The sequence below is a fragment of the Rhinolophus ferrumequinum genome, chromosome 6 (assembly GCF_004115265.2).
Source record: "Rhinolophus ferrumequinum isolate MPI-CBG mRhiFer1 chromosome 6, mRhiFer1_v1.p, whole genome shotgun sequence".
NCBI classification, from domain to species: Eukaryota; Metazoa; Chordata; class Mammalia; order Chiroptera; family Rhinolophidae; genus Rhinolophus; species Rhinolophus ferrumequinum.
The window spans coordinates 80441474-80467968 of NC_046289.1; the positions used below are offsets into that span (position 1 = coordinate 80441474).

General features: G+C 37.1%; 1 protein-coding gene and 1 pseudogene across 2 annotated transcripts in view; both read left to right on the plus strand.

The window, feature by feature from the left end:
* The window catches only part of NUBPL (NUBP iron-sulfur cluster assembly factor, mitochondrial), a 202909-nt gene that overhangs the window by 87485 nt on the left and 88929 nt on the right, over window positions 1-26495 (plus strand). The window lies entirely within an intron of this gene.
* LOC117024065 (bifunctional methylenetetrahydrofolate dehydrogenase/cyclohydrolase, mitochondrial-like) lies at window positions 495-1559 on the plus strand (annotated as a pseudogene).

Sequence of the window (26495 nt, forward strand, 5' to 3'; positions counted from 1 at the left end):
ACATCCTTTTTTTGTGTATTTCTTTTTTGTGTTTATACCAAACTTAGACAAATGTCCACAGAAACAAATGTTAGACTTTATAATTAGTTTATTTTAGCAGAGTCTAAGGCTGGTGTCTCAGTTACATGAATGTAGAAAATATCAGATTAAATAGGTTGAATTAATGTATTCTCCTCAGATAATTCTATACTACTAAAAACAGCTACCTATTATTGAGTGTTTACTATGTGCTCAGAGTTATACTGTTTACCTGAATTATCTCATTCAGTCCACATAGTGTTGTGTAATAGATACTGCTATTGTTCTTATTTTGCAAGTGAGGAAACTGAGGCATAAAGGGATTACATAGTTTGGGCAGGGTCCCACAGGTAATCCCTCTGATTCCCCAGGCTCAGCTTTTCACTGTATAGTTGAAGTTTTAAAAGACTTACCTTTCCACGTAAGTGAAAACATACTTTTTAATATCATCTCTGAAATGCTAACTGATAGAAACGATGAAGAGCTTTTGCTCCCATCACGGGCACCAGTGCGTGCGAAGACTGCTGCTTCCCTTGTGTTCGCGGCCGCCCTCCGCTACTGCTGCCGCTTGGAACTGCCGCCTGCACTGTTGTTCCTTACACCTCTCGGCAGTTTGACATGAAGCTGTTGTGATTTCTGGAAGGAGACTTGTCGTGCAGCCGAAGGTTGCAGAGTGGGTGGCATAGGGCAACAGACGGCCACACCTGAGCGTGGTTCTGGTCGGGGAGAACCCTGCAGGCGACTCCTATGCCCTCAACAAAACCAGGGCTGCTGCAGAGGTGGGAGTCAACAGTGAGACAACTGTGAAAACAGCTTCAGTTTCAGAGAAAGAACTGTTGAACTTAATCCATAAACCAAATAGTGATGATCACATAGATGGCCTCCTTGTTCAGCTGCCTCTTTCAGAGAAAGATCTGCAGCGCTGTTTTTCCAGGCAAGGATATCGATGGCTTTCAGGTAATTAATGTAGAGCAAATGTGTTTGGACCAGTTTTCCATGTGACCGGCTACTCCATGGGGTGTGTGGGAAATAATTAAGCGACTTGGCATTCTAACCCTAGGGAAGAACATGATTGTAGCTGGAAGGTCAAAAAGTGTTGGAATGCCCATTGCACTCTTGCTACACACAGATGGGGCACACGCACGTCTTGGAGGTGATGCTGCTGTTAACAGTATCCCATCCGTACACTCCCAAAGAGCAGCTGGAGAAACGTACAATTCTTGCAGGTATTGTGGTCTCCTCTGCAAACATTCCAAATCTGATCACAGCAGATATGACCAAGGAAGGAGCAGCCATTATTGATGTGGAAATAAACAGAATTCAAGATGCCATCACAGCTAAACCCAAGTTGGTTGGAGATGTAGATTTTGAAGGAGTCAGGAAGAAAGCTGGTTACTTATGTGTCACTCCAGTCCCTGGGAGTGTTGGTCCTATTGAAGTGGTGTTGCTAATGAAGAACCGTTATTGCTAAAAAAAAAAGGTGCTGAGACTTGAAGAGCAAGAAGTGCTGAAGTCTAGAGCTTGGAGTGGCAACGAAGTAACTGTTGTGTCTTCCCCATCATGAACAGTACTCTAAGCCAGTGCAAGAGTCAAAACAAGCCAATAGAAACGCCGATTTTTTTTATTTATCTACTGAAATAGTTTTAAAGGATGCTTTGTGTTTTTTGAAAGCTTAAATGGGTGGGCGTTTGCACACATAGCTCAGTAGTGCCTGACCAGGGAGCACGCCAGTATCACGTTGGGTCATGTGACCTAGCCGTAAGAGAAGCCATTAAACTAATGATTAACATGGAGGTTATTGTCACGTTGAGAATGGCAGCTTAACTTCCTCAGATCACTGCAGTTACAATTTGACTTTTCTAGGATTGAATTTCCCAAGTGCTATTCCAATAAGAGTTGATACTCACTTTGGGTTCCAAACCTTTTGAGTTCAACTGGTCAAACCAAAGGAAAAATGTTGCTGGAGAAAATGAGGGAAAAGGTAAAAAGGAAGAAATGATGGCAATTGAATAAAAAAATTTACTCGAATTTTATACGTATTGACTGATAACCAGAAGAAACGCTCCATGTTAATAGTATCCTAAGCTGTCATTTTATAGCTTAGTTAGTCATAGGGAAGATGTCTAAGGTTGTTCCATGTGCTATTAGCCTGTGTTTTTGTGTGTTACCATTCATGAGGTCGCCCCATTTTAGTTTTCTAGGATTGAAAGGCCTATTTTGTAAATAATTTCTGTGTATTATCATATTTGTTTTTTCCTATATCCTTAAACTTCATTGTTAAAATTTTGTACTGTTAGGGGTATCTGTGTGGTTTCTTTGGTAGATCTTTAAACCTATTTTTGAAAAACAAAACAGACTTGATAATCATTAGGGCAGTTTGTATGAGTATGCAACTTACTTTTCCACCAAAGAATTGTCAACAGCTGCCTGCTTTTTTCTGAAGCACCTGTTGGTTCTCCCCTGCCCCGCCCGCCCCTCCAGCCTCCGATGTTTTTGAGAGCGTGAGTTAATATTGAATTTAATCAGACTTTTTGATTAAAGGGTCTTTTGTTTGCTTGTCTTTTTTTTTTTAATAAAATACTTCTGACTGGTAAAAAAAAAGTTTTTCTTTGTCATTTGGCTGCCGATTTGTATGTTATACTTTGTAGATTATAAGGCGTATCTGAGAAAATGTCTTTGTAAATCTCTACTCTGACACTCACTATTTAAGTGCCTCTTTTTCATTCTACCTCGATTGCATTTTGGTTAATTTACACAATATGTTATTTTGGTGCAGTTTTTATATGGAGGTGAGTTATAAAGTCTTTTTAGTAGTGTTTGGCGATAAGAAAGTTGACAAACCCTTCTATGTTATGAGGTCAGTAACTGTAGTAATATAATTCATTTATAAATTGTAGTAGCTTTAAAATTCTTTTTTTAATTAAAAAATCGGATTAAAATTGTTCTTCAGGTATTCATCATTTGGACTTGATCACACTTCACTGAGGTACAGTGGCATTTCCCAGTTACCGAGAACAAGCTGTAATTTAGTAAAGGGAAATGACTGTCTCAGGGATACAGTGAGTGTCTATTATATCTAGATTAAAATTCAACAGTGCTTTTCTTAGTGGTTAATTGTTGAGACTTCCTGACTGCTCAGAGGAATTTATGGGACCATTAGTAAGTAGTTCAGTAGACTAGTTATTACTCAGTATCAATTTCAGCTAACCTCAGGTATTGAGTTTTCTTCAAATAATTTTTTCTCCTTGAGAACAAATTGATTTAGGGAGAACATAAATGTCAAAAAGTTTGCACCAAATACAAAGTAGAGGGCATAGTCCCCACAAGGCTGTTCTCACTCCTGATACCAGTTGCAAATTTAGGGACTCCCCAAACCACCCTTAGAGTTCAATAATTTGCTAGAAGGACTCATAGAATTTACTGGAAGGTATTATACTCATGGGTATAGTTTATTACAAGGAAAGGAAACATTCAAATCAGCGAAGAGAAGAAGTGCAAAGGGCAGGTCCAGGGAGTTACCAAAGTGGAGCTTCCGTTGTCTGTGGAGTCAGGGCCTTACTTTCCTGGCATTGATGTGTGACACTGTGTATGGAGTACTGCTAACCGAGGGAGCTCACCTGAACCGTGGTGTTCAGAGTTTTTATTGGGACACTGTGACACGATCATGATTGATTGTCTGTGCGGCTGATCTCAGTCTCCAGTGTCCAGGGCCTCTGTGCATGACCCAAAGCCCCCATTCTGCATCACAGTGTTACTCTCTGCCTAGCTCAAGGCCCCAGGCAAACAACTCTGAGATTACGTCCCAGAAGCTGAAGTCAAAGGCCAGCTTTTGGAGGGACTTTTTGAACAAGGTTAAATTCTTTACTATACAGATACAATGTGAATAATACTGTTTTCCAGAATGAATGTATGTCTAAAGCTAAATTTGGCTTTGATCTACTATGTTGGAACCACTGTTACTGAGAATTTCTAGGTATTGTAACTCAGAATGGGAATTCCTTGAAAGTCCAATTGGGCTGTAGAGTTTTCCAGCCAGAGAGGCTGCTGGAACTGGTTTTGGATATCTTGAGGCCTGCTAATTCCTGTCTCTCTTGTAATTGCCCAAATATAAACCTCTCCGATCATTCAATATTTTTTCTTCTTTACACTGTTTTGGACTTACTTTCTCCTAAACCTAAAGTTTCCTTCCTCTTCTTTCCAAATTTTTGTTTTGTGTTTCTATAGCTCCAATTTATATTAAATCAATTCTCCTTAATATCCTTAATTGAAAACTCCTCTATTTCCATGCCTTAACTGAAAACTGTGATTCCTTACAGACACCACTTTTCATGAAGTCTTCTTAAGTGGAGGCGGCTCATTCTTTCACTTACTGTCTACCTAGGGTTTTAGGGTAAGGTTTGACATATTCCTTATTTCCTAGGGCAGCTTCTGCCTCAGTACTCCTCCATACTTATATTCCTTTTGATAGTCATGGTTCTTGAAACTATAATCCACTTCTTCCTCTCTTCTTTGGTCACCTTTTTTCATTTATTAAAGACATTGACACTTCTTTTTCACTCTAATTCTAGCCACCATTTTGGATGAATTCAGAGTCCATGTAGACAATTCAGTTAACATCCAAGCCTTTCAATCTCTTTTTCTTAATGCGAGTGTCCTCAACCTCCATTTTCAGTTAGCCATCCTTTCTCATGGTACACCCTTGATCTTGTCGCCTGGAAATACTCATTTTACCATAGCTTTTCATCCCTCTTATTCTGGCTGCAACCCCTCAGGTTCCTTGACTATCCCTATATGTCTACCTTTTCATACCTTTCATTTGTTTCCTAACATAGATGTACACGACCCATTATTTCACTGGCTTGCTTGTAACTTCAACATTTTTAGTACCCTTGTCTTTCCATTGTATGACCCACCCTAACTTCGGTCTAGAATGGATTCAGCAATCTGGCTGAGTGGGTGCTGCCAGAGAAGTCCTTGTAAATGGCTCTACGAGTTAATGATTTCTAACACTGACTGAATTCTCTGTTGCCCAGGAAGTTTTTTCCTCCATTATTTTCTCTCTCTCTTGCCTAGACACCTGTTAGCCCTCTAGGTTAACCTAGGTAGCCCTCTCTTATGTTCTCAGTGGGAAATATTTTGAAATCTTCTTTATTCTTCTGAAGACCTCTATTCTTCTACCTCCCCCTCAACTTTTATTGGATGATCCCATTTTCTGCTGCACAAAGAAATTAAAATTTATATGGTGCAAATTTTCTCAGCACCCATCCAGGCCGCTTACAAAACTTACTGATATTTGAACTCATTCTTGCCCTCTTCCCTTTTGTGTCTTTGGCTTCTTTCTCTGTATTAACTCTTTCACATCGGTATGCATATGGCAGACAGTGTTGGCTGGCTATGTAAAAGTCATTCCCAACCCCCATCTCCCTTACTGCCTCAAAATAGAGTCTAGAAAATCAGACAATTTCTCAGCTTCTCTTAGAGCTGAGAGTGGCCATGTGACCCAGTGGTAACCAATGAGATATAAGGGAAAGTCTGATGGGGGGTGGGTGGCTCGAGGTGTTTTGCTTCTTAACAGAGGGGCAAGGTTTGTTCTTTCTTTCTGTTGGGAATATTTTTTAAGGATGTGATGCCTGGCAGGGGGTACTATTTTGTAGCAGAGCAGGAAGATTAAAAAAAAGCCATGGTCTGATGATATCACTGAGATTCTGAAAAAACCCTAGAACTGTCTGCTTTCAGACTTTTTGTTAGGTAAACAATTAATGTCCCAATGGGTTAAGCATTATTAGTTAGCTTTTCTGTTACTTGCAGCTGAAAGCATCTTCACTCATGATGCATAACTTTCTCTCAATTAAAAGAAGAAAAACAAGCAATTCTATTTTGATTCTACTTAGTGCCAGTCTAATTTTTCTTCTCACTTACAGCTAAGTTTCTTGAAAGAATTTTCTAAATCTGTCTCTTACTTCCTCATCTACCATCTATAATACTTTGTCTGTAGTCAACCTCCACCACACCACACTTTAGCTAGGGTCATTAGAGATGTCTTTTTTTTTTTTTTTACTTGTTTGTATACTTTTCAATTCTTCATTGATCTCTCTGCAGTATTTGATCTATTAACCTTAATCTTGAAATACTCTTTTCCATTAGTTTCCATAACACTGCATTCTCCTGTGGTGTCTACTTTTTATCTTCTCTCTCTTCTACTTTATAGTTTTCTCTTCCTCTACTCATTTTTAAAATATTAGTACTCAGCATAGGTATAATTACCCTAATTTTCCAGGCTTGGAGACTAAGTAACCCTAGGTCATATAATTAGTAAATGGTGCAGCCAACTGTCGCGTCTTGCGTGACGAGGGTTGTGGGGAATGAGGAGGGTGGCGCAGGGTTAAGAAAAGACCGTAGCCAAAGACAATGCAAGCGGGGCCAAGGGGCCCCACTCTCAAGGACTGAGCACCGAATTGGGCCTACGTGTAGTTTTTATTACTTAGATGGGGAAGTAAAGGAGATAAAGCTTGTCAGTCTCAAGATCTGTGAATCCCATACATCGTAATAGGAAACTGATTCAAGCCAATCCCCCTTGCTTGCACGCAGCTGAACCGTAAGTCTCAGGATGTCTGTACTTCCTCAAGGGACAAAACCTTTATGCATAGGAATAGATGGAGAGCACATCATTGAATCACTTCCCCTGCAGGTTGTGGGAAGGAATGCAGCCACAGAGGAAGAGGCTTTCCTTAGCCGGGGGAAGGTGGGGGGCTGTGCCCACCTCTATGAACCCCGTTTGTTCTCCTGCTGGTCCCCACTTGAGGGCGCCTGACTTGAGTTGTCCCCCCCCCCCCCCCCCCCCCCCCCCCCCGTGGGGAATCTTACTCGTTATTGGCTGACCAGCCATCCTCCTGGGGCCAAACAGGGAGACATAAGGTGCAAGCACAAAGGTAAAGCAAAGTCCTTGAAAGGATCCCTCTCACAGACTCTCCTTTCTTTAGGGGCAGGTACAAGGAGACAGACGGGTACGCTGCTGCGTGGCAACAGCCAACATTTGACCAGAATCTCAAGCCGTTGTAATTCATCTCTTGGAATCTCTTCTGATCTTGTGCTTTCCCTGGGCAATTTCATCCAGTTCTGAAGCCCAGAATATGTTCATCCCTGAGTTGTAGGCACACCTGTCACTCCCATCCCGAGTCGTAGAATACACCCATACAACTGCCTACTTGGTAGCTCTGCTTGACCGTCCCGTGGATGCCTCAAAGTCATGAAGTCCAGACTGGAGCTCCTCCTCGTCCCCCACGCACCTGAAATGAGGATTCTCCTTCTTTGCTTGGGACAGAGACTCGATGATTGGCACTAACATCCATGTAGCTATTCAGGCTGAAATCCTGGGTGTCATCCCCAACTCCTTCTTCTTCTCTCACTGTTCACATTCACTGTGTCCTGTTCTCCCATCTCTCTTGCTGCTCCTGCCCCAGTACAGTCAACCCTTGTCTCCCCCCTGGGAAAACTGCTAACGGACTCCACATCTATATCTTTGTGTAATCTGTGATAGTCTAATCTTTCTTAAATGTAGACCTCATCGTGTTACGTCCCTGATTTAGACTCTGTGGTGACAACTTGTTTTCCAAACAAAAGTTCAAAATCTAACTTGGAGAATAAGGCCTTTCCTGACCTGATCCCAGCTTACTCCCCACTCCCACTCTCTGTTCCAGCTTTGCTACTACTGGGTTCATTTTGTCCTTTCTTGCCTCTAGGACTTCCCTCATGCTCGTCCTCTTGCTGGAAAACTCTCTTCTATAACTCCATCTCGTCCTGCAGGTCTTAGCTTAGATGGCACCTCCTTTGGGAAATCCTTCCGTGATACCCGCCTCCCACACAAAGAGCTCTCAGTGCTCTCAGTGCCTTGAAAAGGCCATACACTGTTGTCTCAGGGCCTTGGTACGTGCTGCTTCCTCTGCTTTCTCTTTCCTGCCATTGCCTTGTTGCTATATTCGTTACAGAAAATGCTCCGTGCTGGTCCTGCATTTTCCCCCATCACAGCTGAGAATTTCTTCTATTCACTTTGTGAAATTTGAACCAATTCTGTTGCATTCATTTGATTTAGAAATTTAGAATTTTGAACAGTGTGCTTCTAATTTGTGTCTCCTTCTAATTTAAGCCTTTAAAAATCTAAGCCTGTTCTTCAGCTTTATGCTTCTCCAAGCAAGCTGACTTTGCTTAACTTGAGAATTGATTATGTGCCAGAAGTCAGCTGATACTGTTTGTAAAAAAAAAAAAAAAAATGAAAAGAAAGAAAAGGCATTTTCAGCTCCAGCCGCTGAACCTGACAAGTTCTGACATCTCTTGTCTTGGCTGCCTCTCACTTCTTTTTCTGTTTCCATGGAAATGGACATCAGATCATAGAAACATAGTAAGATACTGGTGGCTAATTGTGGTTGCAGATTTCTGAATTCTCTTTGTGGAGTGATGATTTTAGTGACTCTTACATATGTAGTATGTGGTAGTTAGCCAAAACATCTAAGGCAGTTTCTGGGTTTGAATGCTAGCTGATGTTCCCAAGTGTCACTAACTAGTATCTAAAATGTATTCCCTGTTTCAACTCTCAGGGAAAATATATTTTCATTTAAGAACTGTAATGTCGTCAGAGAGGAGACCTGGGCCCAGCCCCAGATCTGACACTATCTCTGTGTGACTGACCTCATTGCTACTACTAAGCCTGGAGCTTGTTTACAAGTGTCCCGGAGAAAAGACTGCCTTTCTACCAGTGGGTTTTTATAGAAAACATAGAAATAAGATATACACCTAATTTTAGTAAGGACATCAAACCAGATTTCTAAACATCTAAAATGGAAATACACTTTTAATTCCAGCCCTTTATTTCCTCCTTCTGTAAAATGATCACGATAAAGCTTGTCTCATGGCTGGGAATGTTAGGTTAAGATTCCTTTATAACGTACCTGTGGTTTCTCAAGACAAATATAACCTCTCTAATGGCAAAGTGATTAAAATTATAGCTGCAAAATTCTATTCATTTCCTATTTAATGAAGGAAGTTATTACATTGCTTCTAGGATGCAGGAGGATTTGCCCTCGCCTTATGCCTCTGTAGTAGGCTTATCTATACCAAGTCAGGATTTCCTTGTAAATCTAAATTTGGAGCTTGGAAAACCAGGTTTTGTTAAGAGCAAGAAGGGACAGGCATGTACATATTAAAATGATAAGTATTTGCTGAGCTGCTTCTTCAGCACATAGTGTCTATTCTATATCAAATAAACCTGAGTAACTGAAATTGAGTATGAGCAGAATAATTCTCTTTTTGCATGACCACACAGAATAAAATACAGGCTTACACCAAACTCCCACTTGTAGTTGCATGTATACAGACATAAATCATACACGATAAGACATAAGTAAATGGAAAATAATCCATTTTGTACTTTGTAATTGTGGTAAATTTTTCAAAAGAAAAAAGGCTGCCTTTATTAAATTTCCTGTGACTTTAGTCTCCCATAGCAAACCTGAGTTAGACTTGGGTCTGGTCGTGTCAGATTCCCTTCTGTTTGTGATGCAGCTTCAAGATTCAGTCGATTTAGCACAGGCTCCAGTGCTTTCAGGTACAGTGCTTTAGAGCAAAAGGTTATTTTTAAATAAAAAAAATATTCTATAGTTGTAGTATAATTAGACAATTAGAAAAAAAATATTCAAGAAAGAAATTATAATGGCTCATTACACCCCCTATCAAAGTAAGCCCCTGTTGACTTTTTGATTTATTCCTTTAATTTGAAAAATTCTGCCAGTATATAAAAACTGGGATAATGCTGTATGTCCATACTCTTTTGTAGCCGACTTATTTCACTTACCATATCGTGAACATTTTATCCTCATATCATATAGTCTTTAAATAAATGTGTAATATGCTGCCTTAAATGATTCCATAGTTTATTTAACTTTTAAGCTATTAATGAACATTTAGATTGTTTTCTTACAAACAGCTTTGAGCAGGAGCCTATAAACTCTCTTTATCCCTTCAGTCAATGTAGAAAGTGCCTAAATTACCTAGTTTTCCAGGCTGAGACCTCAGCAGTGTTTACTTTGACTTAGTCTTGGCCACCACAACGCACTAACATCATCTCTAAAATATCTCCTGAATTAATTCTTCATCTCTGTTCTCACTGTGATTGTAGTAGTCTGAGTGTTATCCTCTAACTTGGCAAAGTAAACACAGCTGGTCTTCCTACCTCGAGGCTCTTCTTTCAATGTGTCCCTCCCCTTGTGGTCAGCTTGTCTTCTGAAACATAGGTATGGTCACAGGTATGGTCATGTATTGTCAGCTTTCAAGTCAGATGTTTTCCCATTGGCTGCTGCATAAAGTTTAACGCCTTAGCCTGGTAGTCCAGGGCATTCAGATTTTGGCCCTATCTAATCCTTTTAACTTCATTTCTCTCTTCTCCTTTCCATATTCCACATATCACAGGCAGCCTTCCCTGAACACGTGAAAGTGTTCTCGTAGCCCTTCATGTGGTTTGTGCCCTTTCCATTGCCTAGAATTTTAATTCCTTACTCCCTTCTTTCAAGACTTCAGCTCAAATACTACCTGCTGTCCAATACAGTAACTGCTAGCTACATGTAGCTATTAAAATTAATTAAAATTTAAAATTCAATTCCTCAGTCAAATTACCACATTTTAAGTGCTCAGTGGGCACGTGTGGTTAGGGGCTATTGTATTGGGTACAATACAAAAGAACATTTTCTTCATTGCAGAAACTTCTGTTAGACAGCACTGCTATAAAGCCTTTCCTAAAATAACTGATTTCCTCCTCAGAGCTTCCATAACCCTTAAGATTAAGTATTTTAAAAAGCTCTTGAATTCCTTTATCTGTAGGTGAGGGACCAAGCAGTGTGTGTGGCATGTAGTTTAATTTCAAGATGTGTTGACTGAATGAACAAATGAGGAAAAAATGACATGAGTTTTGGGGAGTCATATGAATAATGTCAACGTTAGGGGTCTTTGAAGTCTAGGGAAATGCTGATTCGCCTTTGTAAAGTGTATGGTTATCCGTTTTTCTTCCTTAGTGACTCACAAAGCCTGAGACAAATTGCTCGGTTTCTCTGATTCTTTTACCATCTAAACATTGGAGAATTATCAGTGTTTCTTGTATATATTAATAATTTAACATAAGGGCAATATTTACTGAGTCTGTGCCAGATATTGTGGACATTTCATAAAAGTATAAAGCATTTCCAGTAGATTCCACACTATTGCCTGAGTTTATATTCCATGAGCTGAGAGAGCAGACACTCAGAGTGTCTTAGTTTATGCCTAGAATTCTTATTTCATTTATTTTATTTCATGTTCATAATATTTTTATGAGGTAGGGTAATTTTTTTTCTTTCTGTTTTGCAGATAAGGAAATAGAAGCACAGAGAAGCTAAGTAGCTAGCTAGCATAAGGTCACATAGAGCTGGATGGGGACTCCTTTTTTATTTTTAATTAAAATTTATTGGGGTGACAATGGTTAGTAAAATTACCTAGGTTTCAAGTGTACAGTTCTGTAATACATCACTATATATCACATTGTATGGGATTCTTTCAGTTATACCTCAGCTGCCTCATGTAACCTCATTTGAATTGTTAATACATTCAGTGTCTCTGGGATAGCTTCGGTGATTCATGTGTTTTGTAAATGTTCAAGGCCAGGGTATGTCTTGGTTTTTGGTTTTAAGAAAAACGAACAGCTTGAAAAAATATTAAAGAAGAAAATTATAATGCCCCACTGTTAACATTTTGTGACTAACCTCTGTGGCCTGGTACTGTGCCTGGGCTAATGGGATCTAACCAGATCAGGTTAGAAAAATCATAAATTCTGCAAGGCGTAGAATTCCAGAAGCCTTTCGGAGGCACTTAATTACTTTATGGATTGCCATTATCGTCTTATGCCACTGGCTCTCTGTTTCTCTCTCTCTGGCTTTTGAGTTTTCAAAAACTTCCCCAAACCCAACATCAACATTTGAAAAATCACACACTATAGTGAGGAAGGATAAGACAATAGAAAATGATCAGGGAAAGCTTATCCAAGAAGGTGACATTTAAAGCAGACTTGAATGGAAGGAAAGAGAGTGAGCCATCCAGATATTTGGGGGAAGAAAATTCAAATTGAGGGAACAAGTGCAAAAAGTGAGCAAGGAAGCCAGGGACTAGATCATCTAGGATCTTACAGACTGTGGTAGGATTTGGGATTTTATTCCAAATATGACGAAAGCCATTAAGGGTTCTTTTGAGCAGTGGAGTAACATGCTTTGTGTTTTGTTTTAAAAGGACCAGTTTGGTAGCTTTTGTAGAGGAGAGAAGTGCGTGGAGTAGGAAGGAAGGGGCAAGAAGAATGGAAGAAGGGAAACCAATTAAGAGCCTGTTACAGTACTCCAGTGACCGTGTGAGATAGGTTCTGTTATTTTGTCCATTTTTAAGTTACAAAACAGAGGCTCGGAGAGGTTAAGAGGGAGTTCAGTGCTACAAATCCAGTCTGTTTTATTAATTCCTGCATTATATTATACTGCCGGACTCTCATGAATGAGTTTTAAGAATTTTTGGCATTGTATCTTATTTCAGTGTAGCTAATATGTATATAAATTTCAAATGGCTGTTCTCTTTCTTAATTAGATTTTTTTCTCAATAGATAGCAAACTTGCAAAAGCATATATTCCATAGAATTTGTTAATGAAACGATTCAGTGTATCTGAATGGAGAGTTATATAGGTAGGACAAGAATATATATATATTTCTTGAATATATATATACATATATATATATTCTTATTAAAAGGTGCTTCATTTTAGAATGCTTTTTTATTAGAACATGGTTCTTCTTTATGCAAAAATAAACTACTCTGAGATTTAGCTTTGTTATAAAACTGGTTCATGGAAATAATGAAAGGTCAATAATTGAACTAAAATGTGAAAACCAGCACTATTTTTTAGGTAACATGATATAGTGAAAAGAGCAAGGGCTTAGGAAAAGAATATGATCTTTGAAAAAATTTCTTTAAATTTTTGAGCCTGATTTCTTCATGTCCAAAGTAATGGTAGTATTATCTATTAATTACCATACAGTCCAATGAAGTACTGTGTTTCCCTGAAAATAAGACCTAGCCAGACAATCGGCTCTAATGCGCCTTTTGGAGCAAAAGTTAATATAAGACACGGCCTTATTTTACTATAAGACCCAGTATAATATAATATAATATATAATATAATACAATATAATGTGATGTAATATAATATAAAATACTGGGTCTTATATAATACAATGTAGTGTAAGACCAGGTCTTATATTAGTTTTTGCTCCAAAAGATGGATTAGAGCTGACTGTCTGGGTGGGTCTTATTTTCGGGGAAACACGGTACTTCATTGGACTGTATGGTAATTAAATGTGATAATGCATCTAAACTGTCAACGAGATTGCTTTGTATTTAGGGGTTAATAAATGTTATATTCTTTCTTATTAAAATCAGTATTGTGGGTGGATTCGAAAAGGATAGTTCAAGAAAATTTAGCAATTACCAATTCATAGCCTAAATTCTTAAAAGTCTTTAGTATTTTTACTCATTTCCTCCCAGTCTTAAGGATCATATCTTCAGAAGAGCTATCAGAGGCACTAATGAAATTGTTTTAGCTTTTAGGAGACAAAATTCAGAGATGCATGATAGCTGTCTTTAAATGTGTAAAGGCCTGTTATATGGAATAGGAATTTGTTTTTCATGACTCAAGAGAGCAGAACTATGATCAGAGGGTGAAAACTACAGGGAAGGTTATTTAGGCTCATTAAAATAAAGACATTTCCAAAAATAGAATGAATGCTGTATCAGTGGAAACTGTGTGCATAGCTACATCCGTTTTCCAGAATATGTCAGGCGTTGAAGGTTTTTTATTCAGTTTAAAGATTTCTTCAACTGAGAATCATTAGAAGATGCTACATGACAGCAGAAATCTTGTCTTTCTTGGGCACCACAGTATCCCCAATGCCTAGTTCTGTTCCTAATACATTTGTTGAATGAATGAATGAGTCAGTATTCTTGAAGGTCACCTCCATACTTTACTGTTCTGTGCCTTAAATTCAGTTCTGATTTTTGGTTGATGGTATGAGTGTCTATTTGAGGTAAGAAAAGGGAAACTATGGTTAATTGCTTCTTGGTAAGAAAACAGGAGTTAGTGGAAGGTTTCTCAGCAGTGGCATTATTGATATTTTCGACCAGATGATTGTTTGGGGTGGGGTGGGGAGGCACTGTCCTGTACATTGTAGGATTTTTACCTATGGCAGCTAAATACTCATCGGATGCCAGTAGCATTCTTCCCCTTATTCATGACAATGAAAAATGTCTCCAGACATCACCAAATGTTTCTTGGGGAGCAAATTGTCCCTTGTTGAGGACTACTGAGTTAGTGAATAACCCACTAGAACGTACTGATGCAAGTAGACAAATCCAATATTTTCATTAGACAAAATTAGAAATAATGGTGTCATATAAGAAAGCTCATTATATTATAAATGACTGGTTTTAAGATGAACTGTGTACTAGTATCATGAGATATATATTGAGGACTGCATATAGCTATATAATGAAGAAATCATCTGTGTAATGCTCCTGGATTTCTGCTTCACTTTGAAACATGAAGTTCATTCTTCACTGTTAGCTTCTCAGTAAATGAAGGCTTATCACATTTCTTTAATGGTGGTAGAATTGTTTATGCTGGGTTTTTAGTCCTCAATTTCTTTGACAACCATTGTATGTTGCAGTATAGTTGTGGAGAGTTAGAAAGCAAGGGTTGATGGAAATGATGGCTTGTAACTATTGAAGACAAAGACAGCATGATTTGTAATAGCAGAAAAGGTCACAGTAGCAGAAAGCAGAGCAGCTTATCAAGGATTCTAGAAGCAGGAATACTAAGATTTTTTAAAGAGTTACATATATATTAAAATTTATATTTTGGTCTTAGTCTAGGGGTATGATTATCTCATGACAGACACGGTTTCATAAGTCACATTGGAAGTCAATTATTTTTAGGCTGTACTGAGTTTGTACTTCTTGACTTGTCTCCCTAGGATTTATGTTGATATTTCCCCATGTTTAAATTTTCTAAATGGAAAGTTCTAATAAATCCCTGCTTGCATTATATTTTTAACTCAGTATATTTTCTTTTCACATCACACTTTCTTTATAACATATTTTACTGAACTATTCATGGCCGTGATTTAATTATAAGCTAGGCATTGTTACATTTTAATATACAACACTTGCATACATATTGTGATGTAGTCATTTCTAAAATATAGTAGTCTCACCAGGCATTATTATAAAGAAGCATCTGTCAGCATTTCCATTATAAACCCTAATTTATTTTTAAGGAGTTTCTGACTTGTCTATTTCTAAATTGCTTTGGGCTGAAACCTAGTGTAAAAGTTGTCAGCTGAAATCCAAGGTTTGTTATAGTATAGAGGGAAAAGTTGAAGCTAGTGTTGTGAACTGCTTAGTGTCACAGCATTTAAAACACTCATATTTTTAGTGGATTCAGGTGCTTTTTACCTGATATTTATATATTTTCCTTAAACCCAAGTGAGGAAATGGAAACTGACAGCCACTTAAATGGGCTTGTTTTTTTTCCTGTGTCATGCTGTAATATTTTTGATAGATTTATTTGAAAAGTATTCATTGAGTAGATGTAGTAAGTATTTTGTTACCGTGTTTCCCCAAAAATAAGACCTAGCCAGACCATCAGCTCTAATGTGTCTTTTGGAGCAAAAATTAATATAATAATATAAAAATTAATAAAAAATAAAATAATAAATTATTTTACTATAAGACCCGGGATAATGTAATATAATATAATATAATATAATATAATATAACATAACATAATATAATGCAGGGTCTTATATTAACTTTTGCTCCAAAAGACGCATTAGAGCTGATGGTCTGGCTAGGTCTTATTTTTGGGGAAACAGAGTAGAAACAGAACATGAAAATAGTTTTATGAAGCCTGTAGGAAAGGAGATCCAGGTTTCCTATGAACAGAGAAACTTGAAAAGCATCAGCTACAATGAGATTCTGGAGACGGCTCTATGATTGAGAAAGTAAATAACTGTCTAGTATTGGGAGTTCTTATTTTCCTTGTTCCTCCTTGAGAGGTATTACTTTGCAGTCACTAACATTGTTGATTTCTGCCCCTTCCTCTTTTGTGAGATGTCATTGTTGCTATCAGTAGATGCATCTATTATATCATTCTTTCAGATTGCTTTTAAAACCACTTGAAAGCCAAAGTTACTACCTATTTATTATCTGATTTCGTATCTGAGATTTTGGTACCTCTTATGAAACTGGTTACCTATATAAAAGGTGGACTTTAATTAATGTAGAACTTTATACAAAATTAAAAGCATTAAGGAGTTTAAGGATCAGAAATTGAATGAATTCATTTATGTACAATTATTCAACAAATACGTGTAGCTTGCCTCCTATATACCAGGCACTATATACAGAATATGATATGATGAACAAAACAGGCACAGTCCCTACCCTCTTGTGTAATCTAGTAAGGGAGTTAGAAAATATGCAAGTAAACAAAAAAAGAATAAATACGCTTATTTATTCCGGCCAAGTTTAATAATATTCCAAAGGCTTACTCTTTTATAAATGATCTATTATATAACACAGAAACCTACATTTAAATGTACAAGTGTTTTATGTTTAGTGGAACACAAAGGTTAAAATGTCATAATACTTTAGCTACATCTAAACTCTTGTTATTTCAACACTAATGGAATCTTTTTGCATATATATATATCCCAATATGACCCATCATTGGCTAGATCAGAGAATTTTAAGACTAGAACTTGGATTAAGATGGTATTGGATTGGTAGTTCTAAGAGATGCAAATGAAAGTTCTCTATGGAGGAGGATCCTATCATCCAATGCATTATTTTATTTTTTCAAAAATTTTTTTCAGATTCATTGTACAGCATACAGGCAAAGGTAATCAGACATAAAAAGACAAAAGACGCCATGAGTAAGAACTAGTATATGCAACAGATAATAGAAATAGACTCAGTGAAGATAAGATTCTAGCATTATTAGATATAGACTATAAACAACTAAGCGTGCTATGTTTAAAGAAATAATGCTGAGAGTGCAAATTCAGCCAAGAACTGGAAACTAGAAAAAAATCATCTAGCAGATTTAAAAAAGAACCAGATAATTCTAAAACTGAAAAATATACTTTTTAAAACTTAGTTATTGAGTTTAATATCAGATTAGATACAATTGAAAAGAGAATTAGTGAACCAGAAGATAGGCTAGAAGAAACAATCCAGAATGCAATGCGGAATATTAAAAAGCAGGAAAATCCAAAGAAGAGGATAAGAAACATAGGCATTCAATGCAAAGAGCTAGAAATCAAGAGAGCTAGTTTGAATTCCAAATTATTCTTTTTTTAAACTTTTATTTATTTTAAGTGTGTTTTTCCAGATTCTTATAAATTTGAGTTTGACACATTACTCTTTTTGTGCCTCTGGGTTTTATCATCACTTCTAAAGTGGTTATTGTTATGTTAACATTAAATTTTACTTATTTAGCTTCATCCATAGATTACCCAATTTTTTTGTTATAACTTCGCCCTTCTTCCATTCAATCATTTAATAAAAATATTTACTAAGTACTATTTGTCAGATCCTAAGGTGCCAGGAATGGATACAAAGAACTTTGCTTGTGAGAAGCTCAAAGAATGCTGTCAAATGTCAGCTTTTAATTGGACAGCTGAGAGACTGAATTCCTGGAATGCCCTGTGCTCTCAAAGCCTGTAGTCAAATAGTCAGCACTGTGTCAACTATCCACTGTTGCAGATAACATTCAGGAATAACACCTCCTCCTTTTCTAGGCTTTCTCAGAAAAGAGCAACCCCAGAATTTATTCTGAATTTTATCCACAACTCAGTCAAATTTATAATATGAGCTAAGAATGGAGTTTGGAATTCAAGCTCACTCCACATTTCTAGTTCGTGTTGAAAGGAAGTTGGACTGAGGTTCTGGTTCTGTTACTACCTAAGCTGACTTTACTTCTTCCTTCAACTTTCTGAATTTCAAAAGTAGGTAGTTAGACCCTGAGCAACTCATTTAACTATTCTGTATTTCAGATACTTTTTATCAAAAACAGAGACAGTACCTTCTTTATATTCTCACAAAACTTTATAGTCATGTGCCGCTTAGTGATGCTTCAGTCAACAAGAGATTGCATATACGATGGTGGTCCCTTAAGATTATAATGGAGCTGAATTTCCTGTAAGACATGGAAAGATATGTGGTTTAGGAGGAATTTTTTTCTCTGATGGGAGCAATATTTGTGGGGCTTGGCAATAGATTCCGTCACTCACAGCACCTCAATTTCGAGTGTGCAGATTACATCCCAGTCAGTCACTGATATTTGCAGCTCACAGGAGCCTGTCCTCCTGTGCTACATATTCAGAGGGCGCTATAGCCCTCCCAGATCTAGCCTTATGGTTTTCAAAGTACATTGGTGTACATTCTTTGCTGAGGGTCTAAGATCCTGTACAAGGACACAGGTCCACAGGAGCTCTCGTAACAAGTATTAAGTGTCACTGTCACTCTAGTAAAAAACTTTCCATGTAGTGTGGAGCCAGCCTGTCCCTGTACTTAGGATACATTTTCAGGTTGTAATGATGTAAAGCGTAGGTAAGTTTTATTTCTTCCATCTGTTCAATGGCAGAAAGCCACTTGTACTGGGTACTGTCAGTGAAACCAAAAACAAATTTCTGAAGTCAAAATATTGAGTCCTGAAGTTCCACACCCTCTTTGTGTTAAGCACCCTCTTTTAAAAAATTAATACCACAAAGTTCCTTAATCTGACCACTGCTCCAGCATGCAATAGCCGAAACTACATTGCCATGGCAATCCTCTGTATTCCTTTCTCCCTCCATCTTGATGTCTTATTCCTCCTGAGCCCAGACCATCTTTCACTCCCTCCTGGCAGCCAGTGCTGTGGTGATCTATGCCTTACCCAGCCAGTTTCTTTTCGATATTTCCAATCAGTCCAACCCATGTCCTTGTTCATGGAGCAATATTGACAGCTTTGATGTTCTATTTCTGCCACTGTAGGGAGAAAGCTTGCTTTGTACCTGAGTCCGGGTTTTATTTTGTTCGTTGGTTTGTTTTATTTTAGATTCTACATATAAGTGAAATTGTGTGTATTTGTCTTTCTGTGACTTACTTCACTTAGCGTAATACCCTCAAGGTCCATCCATGTTGTCACAAATGACAAGATTTTATTCTTTTTGTTGTCAAGTAGTATTCCATTGTGTATATACAGTTGATCCTTGAACAACGTGGGTGCTAGGGGTGTTGATCCCCTGTGCAGTTGAAAATCTGCATGTAACTTTTGACTCTGCAGAAACTTAACTACAGTCTGCCTTCACATTCCATGGATTCACAACCGTGGATTGAAAAAGTTGACCCTTGAACAACCCTGGTTTGAACTACTTGGCTCTACTTATGTGCAGAAATCTACCTGTTCTTTATCCATTCATCCATTGATGGACAGTTAGGTTGTTTCCATACCTTGGCTATTGTAAATAATGCTGCAGTGATCATCGGGGTACATATCTTTTAAAATTAGTATTTTTATTTTCTCCGGATAGATACCCAGAAATGGAATTGCTGGATCACATGTACTTCATTTGTAATTTTTTAGGAAACTGCATGCTGTTTTTCATAGTGGTTGCACCAATTTACAATCCCACTAATAGTGCATGAGGCTTCCCTTTCTCCATATCCTCACCAACACTTGATATTTGTTATCTTTTTGATAATAGCCAATCTGACAGGTATGAGATGATATCTCATTGTGGTTTTCATTTGCATTTTCCTGATGATTAGTGATGTTGAGCATCTTTTCATGTGCCTGTTAACCATCTGTATGTCCTCTTTGGAGAAATGTCTATTTAGGTCCTCTGCCCATTTTTAAATTGGATTGTTTAGGTTTTTGCTGTTGAGTTGTATGAATTCTTTATATATTTTGGATATTAAGTCCTTATTGGATATATGATTTGGAAATATCTTCTCCCATTCAGTAGGTTGCGTTTTGTTGTGTTTATGGTTTCCTTCACTGTACTGAAGCTTTTTAGTTTGATGCAGTCCCACTTGCTTATTTTTGCTTTTGTTGCCTTTGCCTTTGGAGTCAGATCCAAAAAACACCACTAACATTGAGGAGCTTACTGCCTATGTTTTTTTCTAGGTGTTCTGTGGTTTCAAGTCTTACACTGAAGTCTTTAATCTGTTTTGTGTTAATTTTTGTGTAGGGTGTAAGATACTGGTCCAGTTTCATTCTTTTGCATGTAGCTGTTCAGTTTTCCCAGCACCATTTATTGAATAGACTGTCCTTTCCCCATTGTATATTCTTACCTCATTTATCATAAATTAATTGACTGAATAAGCATGGGTTTACTTCTTGGCCCTCTGTTCTGTTTCATTGATTTACATGTCTGTTTTTCTGCCAATACCGTACTGTTGTGACCACTACAGCTTTGAGTATAGTTTGAAATCAGGGAATGTGATACTTTCGAGTTTGTTCTTCTTTTTCAAGATTGCTTTGGCTTCTGGGTCCTTTGTGGTTCCATTCAAATTTTAGAATTATTTGTTCTAGTTCCATGAAAAAATGCCATTGGAATTGGAATTTTGGTAGGGTTTTTGTTGAATTTTTACATTACTTTGGGTAGTATGAACATTTTAACAATATTCTTCCAATCCATGAACACAGAATATCTATTTATTTGTTGTCTTCAATTTCTTTCATCAATATTTATAGTTTTCAGTGTACAGCTCTTCCATCTCCTTGGGTAAAATTATTCTTAAGTGTATTTATATGCTATTGTAAATGGATTTGTTTTTTAAAAAATATTTTTTCAATAGTTTGTTGCTCATGTATAGATATGCAACTGATCTTTCTATCTTGGCTTTGTATCATGCAATTTTACTGAATTTGTTTATTAGTTTTAACAGTTTTTTGGTGAAGTCTTTAGGGTTTTCTGTGTATAATATCATATCATCTGCAAGCAGAGACAATTTTACTTCTTCCTCTCAGAATTGGATGCCTTTTATTTCTTTTTCTTGCCTGATTGCTCTGGCCAGGCCTTCCAGTACTATGTTGAATAAAAGTGTGGAGAGTGGGCATCCTTATCTTATCCCTGATAGTAGAGGAAAAGCTTTCAGCTTTTCACGATTGAGTTTGATGTTAACTGTGGGCTTATAATATATGGTCTATATGTTGAGGTACATTTCTTCTATATCCAGTTTGTTGGGAATTTTTATCATGAATGAATGTTGAATTTTGTCAAATGTTTTTTCTGCATCTATCGAGATGACCATATGATTTTTATCCTTCATTTTGTTAATGTGGTATATCATAATGATTGATTGTATATTGAACCATCCTTGCATCCCAGTAATAAATCCCACTTGATCATGGAGTATATATATATATATATATATATATATATATATATATATATATATATATTTTAATGTATGGTTGAATTTGCTTTACTAATATTTTGTTGAGGACTTTTACATCTATGTTCATCAGGAATACTGGCCTGTAATTTTCTTTTCCGATTATGTTCTTCTCTGGCTGTGGTATCAGGGTAGTGCTGGCTTCATAAAATGAGTTTGACAGTGTTCCCTTGTCTTCTATTTTTTTAGAAGAGTTCGAGATTGACAATAAATCTCTTTTAAATGTTTGGTAGAATTTATCAGTGAAACCATTTGGTTCTGGACTTTTCCTTTTTGGGAGGTTTTTGATGACTGATTCAATTTACTTATTAGTAATTGGTCTATTCATAATTTCTTTTTATGATTCATACCTGGTAGATTATACAACTGTTTCTAGGAATTTATGTATTTCTTTTAGCTTATCTAATCTTGGCATATAATTATTCATAGTAATTTCTTATCATCCTTATTATTTCTGTTATCAGTTGTAATGTCTCCTCTTTCATTTCTGATTTTATCTATTTGAGTCTTCTCTCTTTTTTTAGTTAGCCAGCTTTGCTTATCTTTTCAAAAACTAGTTCTTAGTTTCATCTATCTTTTCTATTTTCATTCTAATTTCTATTTCATTTATTGTTGCTGTGATCCTTGTTATTCCTTCCTTTTACTATCTTTGGGCTTAATTTGTTATTTTTCTAGTTAGTTGAGGTATAAAGTTAGGTTGTTTATTTTAGATCTTTTTTATTTCCGTAATGTACTCATTTATCATTATAAACTTTACTTTTTAAACTGCCTTTGCTGATCCCATGAGTTTTGTATGTTTGTTTCCATTTTCATTTGTTTCAAATACATTTTTATTTTCTTTTTGATTTCTCCTTTGACCCAATGATTGTTCAGGAGCATATTGTTTAATCTCCACATATTGGTGAACTTTCCAGTTTTCCTCTGGTAATTGATTCTAGTTTCATACCCTCGTGTTTGGAAAAGATACTTGACATACTCTCCATCTTCTTAAGTTTATTAAGACTTATTTAGTGGCCTAATGATCTATCCTGGAGAATGTTCCATGTGCAGCAGAGAAGAATGTGTATTTTGCTGCTGTTGGATGGAATGTCTGTATATGTCAGGTCCTTCAGATCTAATTTGTAGTTTAACTTTAGTGTTTCCTTATTGATTTTCTGTCTAGATGATCTACCTATTTTTGAAAGTGAGATATTGAAATCTCCTACTATTACTGTATTGCTGTCTATTTTCCCCGTCAGATCTGTTAATGTTTGCTTTATATATGTATTTTGGTGCTTCAGAGTTGGGTGCATGAATATTTACAGTTGTTATAATCTCTGGATGAGTTGATCCCTTTATCATTATATAATGACTTTCTTTGTCTTTTGTTACAGTTTTTTGGCTTAAGGTCTATTTTGTCTCATAAATATAGCTACCACTGCTTTCTTTTGCTTTCCATTTGCTTTGAGTATCTTTTCCCATCCCTTCACTTTTCAATTTTGCTCCTTAAAGCTGAAGTGTGTCTTTTGTAGGTAGCATACAGTGAGGTCTTGTTTTTTAAATTCATTCAGTCATTCTTTGTCTTTTGATGGGAGAGTTTAGTCCATTTATATTTAAAGTAATTATTGATAGATATGTATTTATTTCTGTTTTGTTCATTGTTTTCTGGCTGTTTGTAATTTCTTTATTTCTTTCTTCTCTTGTTCTCTTCCTTTGTGATTAGATGATTTTCTATAGTGGTATGCTTAGTTTAGTTTTTCTTTATTTTTTTGTGTATCTACTTTAGACTTTTTTCTTTGTGATTACCTTGAGGCTTACATAAAACATATTTATAAGTCTATTTTAAGCTGAAAATAACTTAACTTTGAATATATACAAAAGCTCTATATTTTTACACTTTCCCCCACATTTTGTGTTTTTGATATCACAATTTACATCTCTTTATATTGCGTATCCATTAACAAATTATTAAAGTTATAGTTAATTTTAATACTTTTGTCCTTTAATTTTTGTATTAGAGGTATAAATGGTTTACCCCCACTATTACAATATTAGAGAATTCTGAATTTAATTATATATTTACCTTTACCAATAAGATTTAAACTTTCATGTATTTTCATGTTACTAATTATTGTCCTTTCGTTTTATCTTGAACTCCCTGACACAGTTCTTGTAAGGCTGATCTAGTAGTGATGAATTCCTTCAGCTTTTGTTTGTCTGAAAAATTCTTTGTCTATCAATTCTGAAGGACAACTTGGCCATGCAGCATATTCTTTCTTGGTTAGCAGTTGTTTTTCCTCACTGCTTTGAATACATAATCCTACGTCCTTCTGACTCATAAAGTTTCTTCTGAAAAGTCTTAAGGGGGTTCCCTTGTATACAACAAGCTGCTTTTCTTTCGAGGTCTTTAAGGTTCTCTTTTTGTCTTCAACTTTTGACAATTTAATTATAATGTGTCTTTGTGATTCTCTGGGTTCTTATTTGGTATTCTTTGGGATTCTTGGATCTGAACGTCTGTTTCTTTCTCCCAGGTGAGAGAATTTTATACCCAAATTTCTTTGAAAAATGTTTCTACCTCTTTCTCTTTCTCTTCTTCTGGGAGCCCTATATTGCATATGTTGGTTATTTTATGGTGTCCTATATGCCACTAAAGCTATCTTTACTTTTTCATTTTTTTTTCTTTTTACTCCTCTGATTGGATGAATTACACTCTCCTTTTGCTGATCTTTTGCTCCACTTCATCTAGTCTGCTGTGGAAGCACTGTATTGAATTTTTCAGTGCAGTTATTTTATCCTTCTGGTCTATTTGGTACTTTTTCATATTTTCTGTCTCTTTTTAAAATTCTTAGTTTGTTTGTGTATTGCTCTCCTGACCATAGTGAGCATGTTGATGACCATTATTTTGAATTCTTGATTGGTGAATCACTTTTCTCCATTTCTTTAAGATCATTTAAGATCATTTTCTGGAGTTTTATCTTGTTTTTCTTCTCTTCTCTTCTCTTCTCTTCTCTTCTCTTCTCTTCTCTTCTCTTCTCTTCTCTTCTTTTCTCTTCTTTCTTTCTTTTTTTCCTCTATGTGTCGGTTTGTGCACATCAGAGAAAAAGCTACATCTTCCAGACTTGACAGACTAGTTTTGTGTAGGGGATGAACCCCATCAATCAGCCTGGCCCGAACTCCTGGTTGTCTCTGTAATCTTTGTGATTGTCCAAACTGCCATCTTTGTTGTTAGTGGCTCCCAGTAGTTGAGGGTGTGCCGAGACCCATCAATGTCCCAAAGGGAGGATTGCAGTCAGCACCTAGATGGAGACTGATTAGAAGTCAGGCCCTCTGGCAGCAGCTAGAAAGTATGTAGTTAAGCCCCTTTCAGGGAAAAACTGGGAGATGGACATTTTTCCCACCTCCCTCTTTGCTGAACCTGGGTGTATAGCTTTGTGTGTGGAAGGGACTGCTTCTGAACCCTTTTAGAAACTGCTTATTTGTTCACTATAAAGAGTCCCCCGTGGCACTTGTGAATACAAGCCCTGTTTGCCACAGGCGCCAGATTTTTTTGGGGTTTGTCTCTCAAGCAGCAGCCGTAAAAGCAGGGGCACTAGACATGTATACATGCTCCTTCCAAAGAGATGCTGGTGATCTGGTTTTATTGTTGGATTGCACCAGAGGGAAAAGTAAGGGGAAGGGCCCACTGCCTCCCCCAGGTTCTGGGGAGGATTGCAACTGGCCTCTAGATCATTGCTAATTAGAAGCTGGACCCTCAGGCAGCAGCTTGTAAAGTATGCAGTCAAACCCCTTCCATTGTAAGATTGGAAGATGGATGTTTTTACATCTTTCCTGTGCACTGAGGGTGGCTAGCTGCTGCAAATGCTCATGGGAAGAACTGCTGCTTTTGTTTGTTACAGTCTTGGGTGATATGTGATTCCAATCCCAATTGGTTACCAAAGCCAGGTGGTTTGGGGGCCTGTGCTTGTGAAGCAGCCGCAAAACCCACAATGCTAGATGTACAGTCCACTTTGCTCCTCAGGTAGAAGCTGGGAGTTGGGGGTTCTCTCCCAGCTGTTTGGCATTGTACTAGGGGTGGAGTTTATAGTGAGAGTGTCTCAGCATTTCCTATCCGTTTCAACGTGGGCATTTTCTCATTCATCCAATGTGTAGGAGTCATTCAGCTACTTTCTGGATTTCACTTGGAGGGAATTGCTTTGTGCGTAGCTAGCTGTACATTCAGTGTGCCCATGGGAGGAGGGGAGTTCAGGAGCCTTCTACTGTATGTTGCCTTCTTGGTCTTCCTCAGTTTGTTCTTTTTTGTTCCTATATAGTATTCCATTGCATCATACACTAAAATACATACTTTCTCCTGTTGTTATTTGGGTTGTTTCTAATTTGGGGCTATTATGGATAATGCTGCTATAAAATTCTTGCATATGCTTTATGGTATACAGATGCATTCATTTCTTTTTGGTGTGTACCTAGAAGTGGGATTGCTGGATTTTGGATTAAGTGTATGTTTAGTTTTAGTTTTTTCTGCCAAGAAATTTTACAGAATGATTGTACCAATTTAGTCTCCAACCATTAACATAGAGGAGCTCTGGTTGTTCCACATCCTTCTCAACACTTGGTATGATCTCACTCTGGGATTCTGTTGGGTATGTTGTGGTATCTCATTGTGGTTTTGCTTTTTTTTTTTTTTTTAATTTATTGGGGTGACAGTTGTTAGTAAAATTACATAGATTTCAGGTGTGCAATTCTGTATCACATCATCTATAAATCACATTGTGTGTTCACCACCCAGAGTCAGTTTTCCTTCCGTCACCACATATTTGATCCCCCTCACCCTCATCTCCCACCCCCCAACCCCCTTACCCTCTGGTAACCACTAAATTACGTTCCCCAGATTAATTTTCAAACCCCGTGGCCATCTTGTGGTTACTGACTGTTTTCTAATCCCCTCACC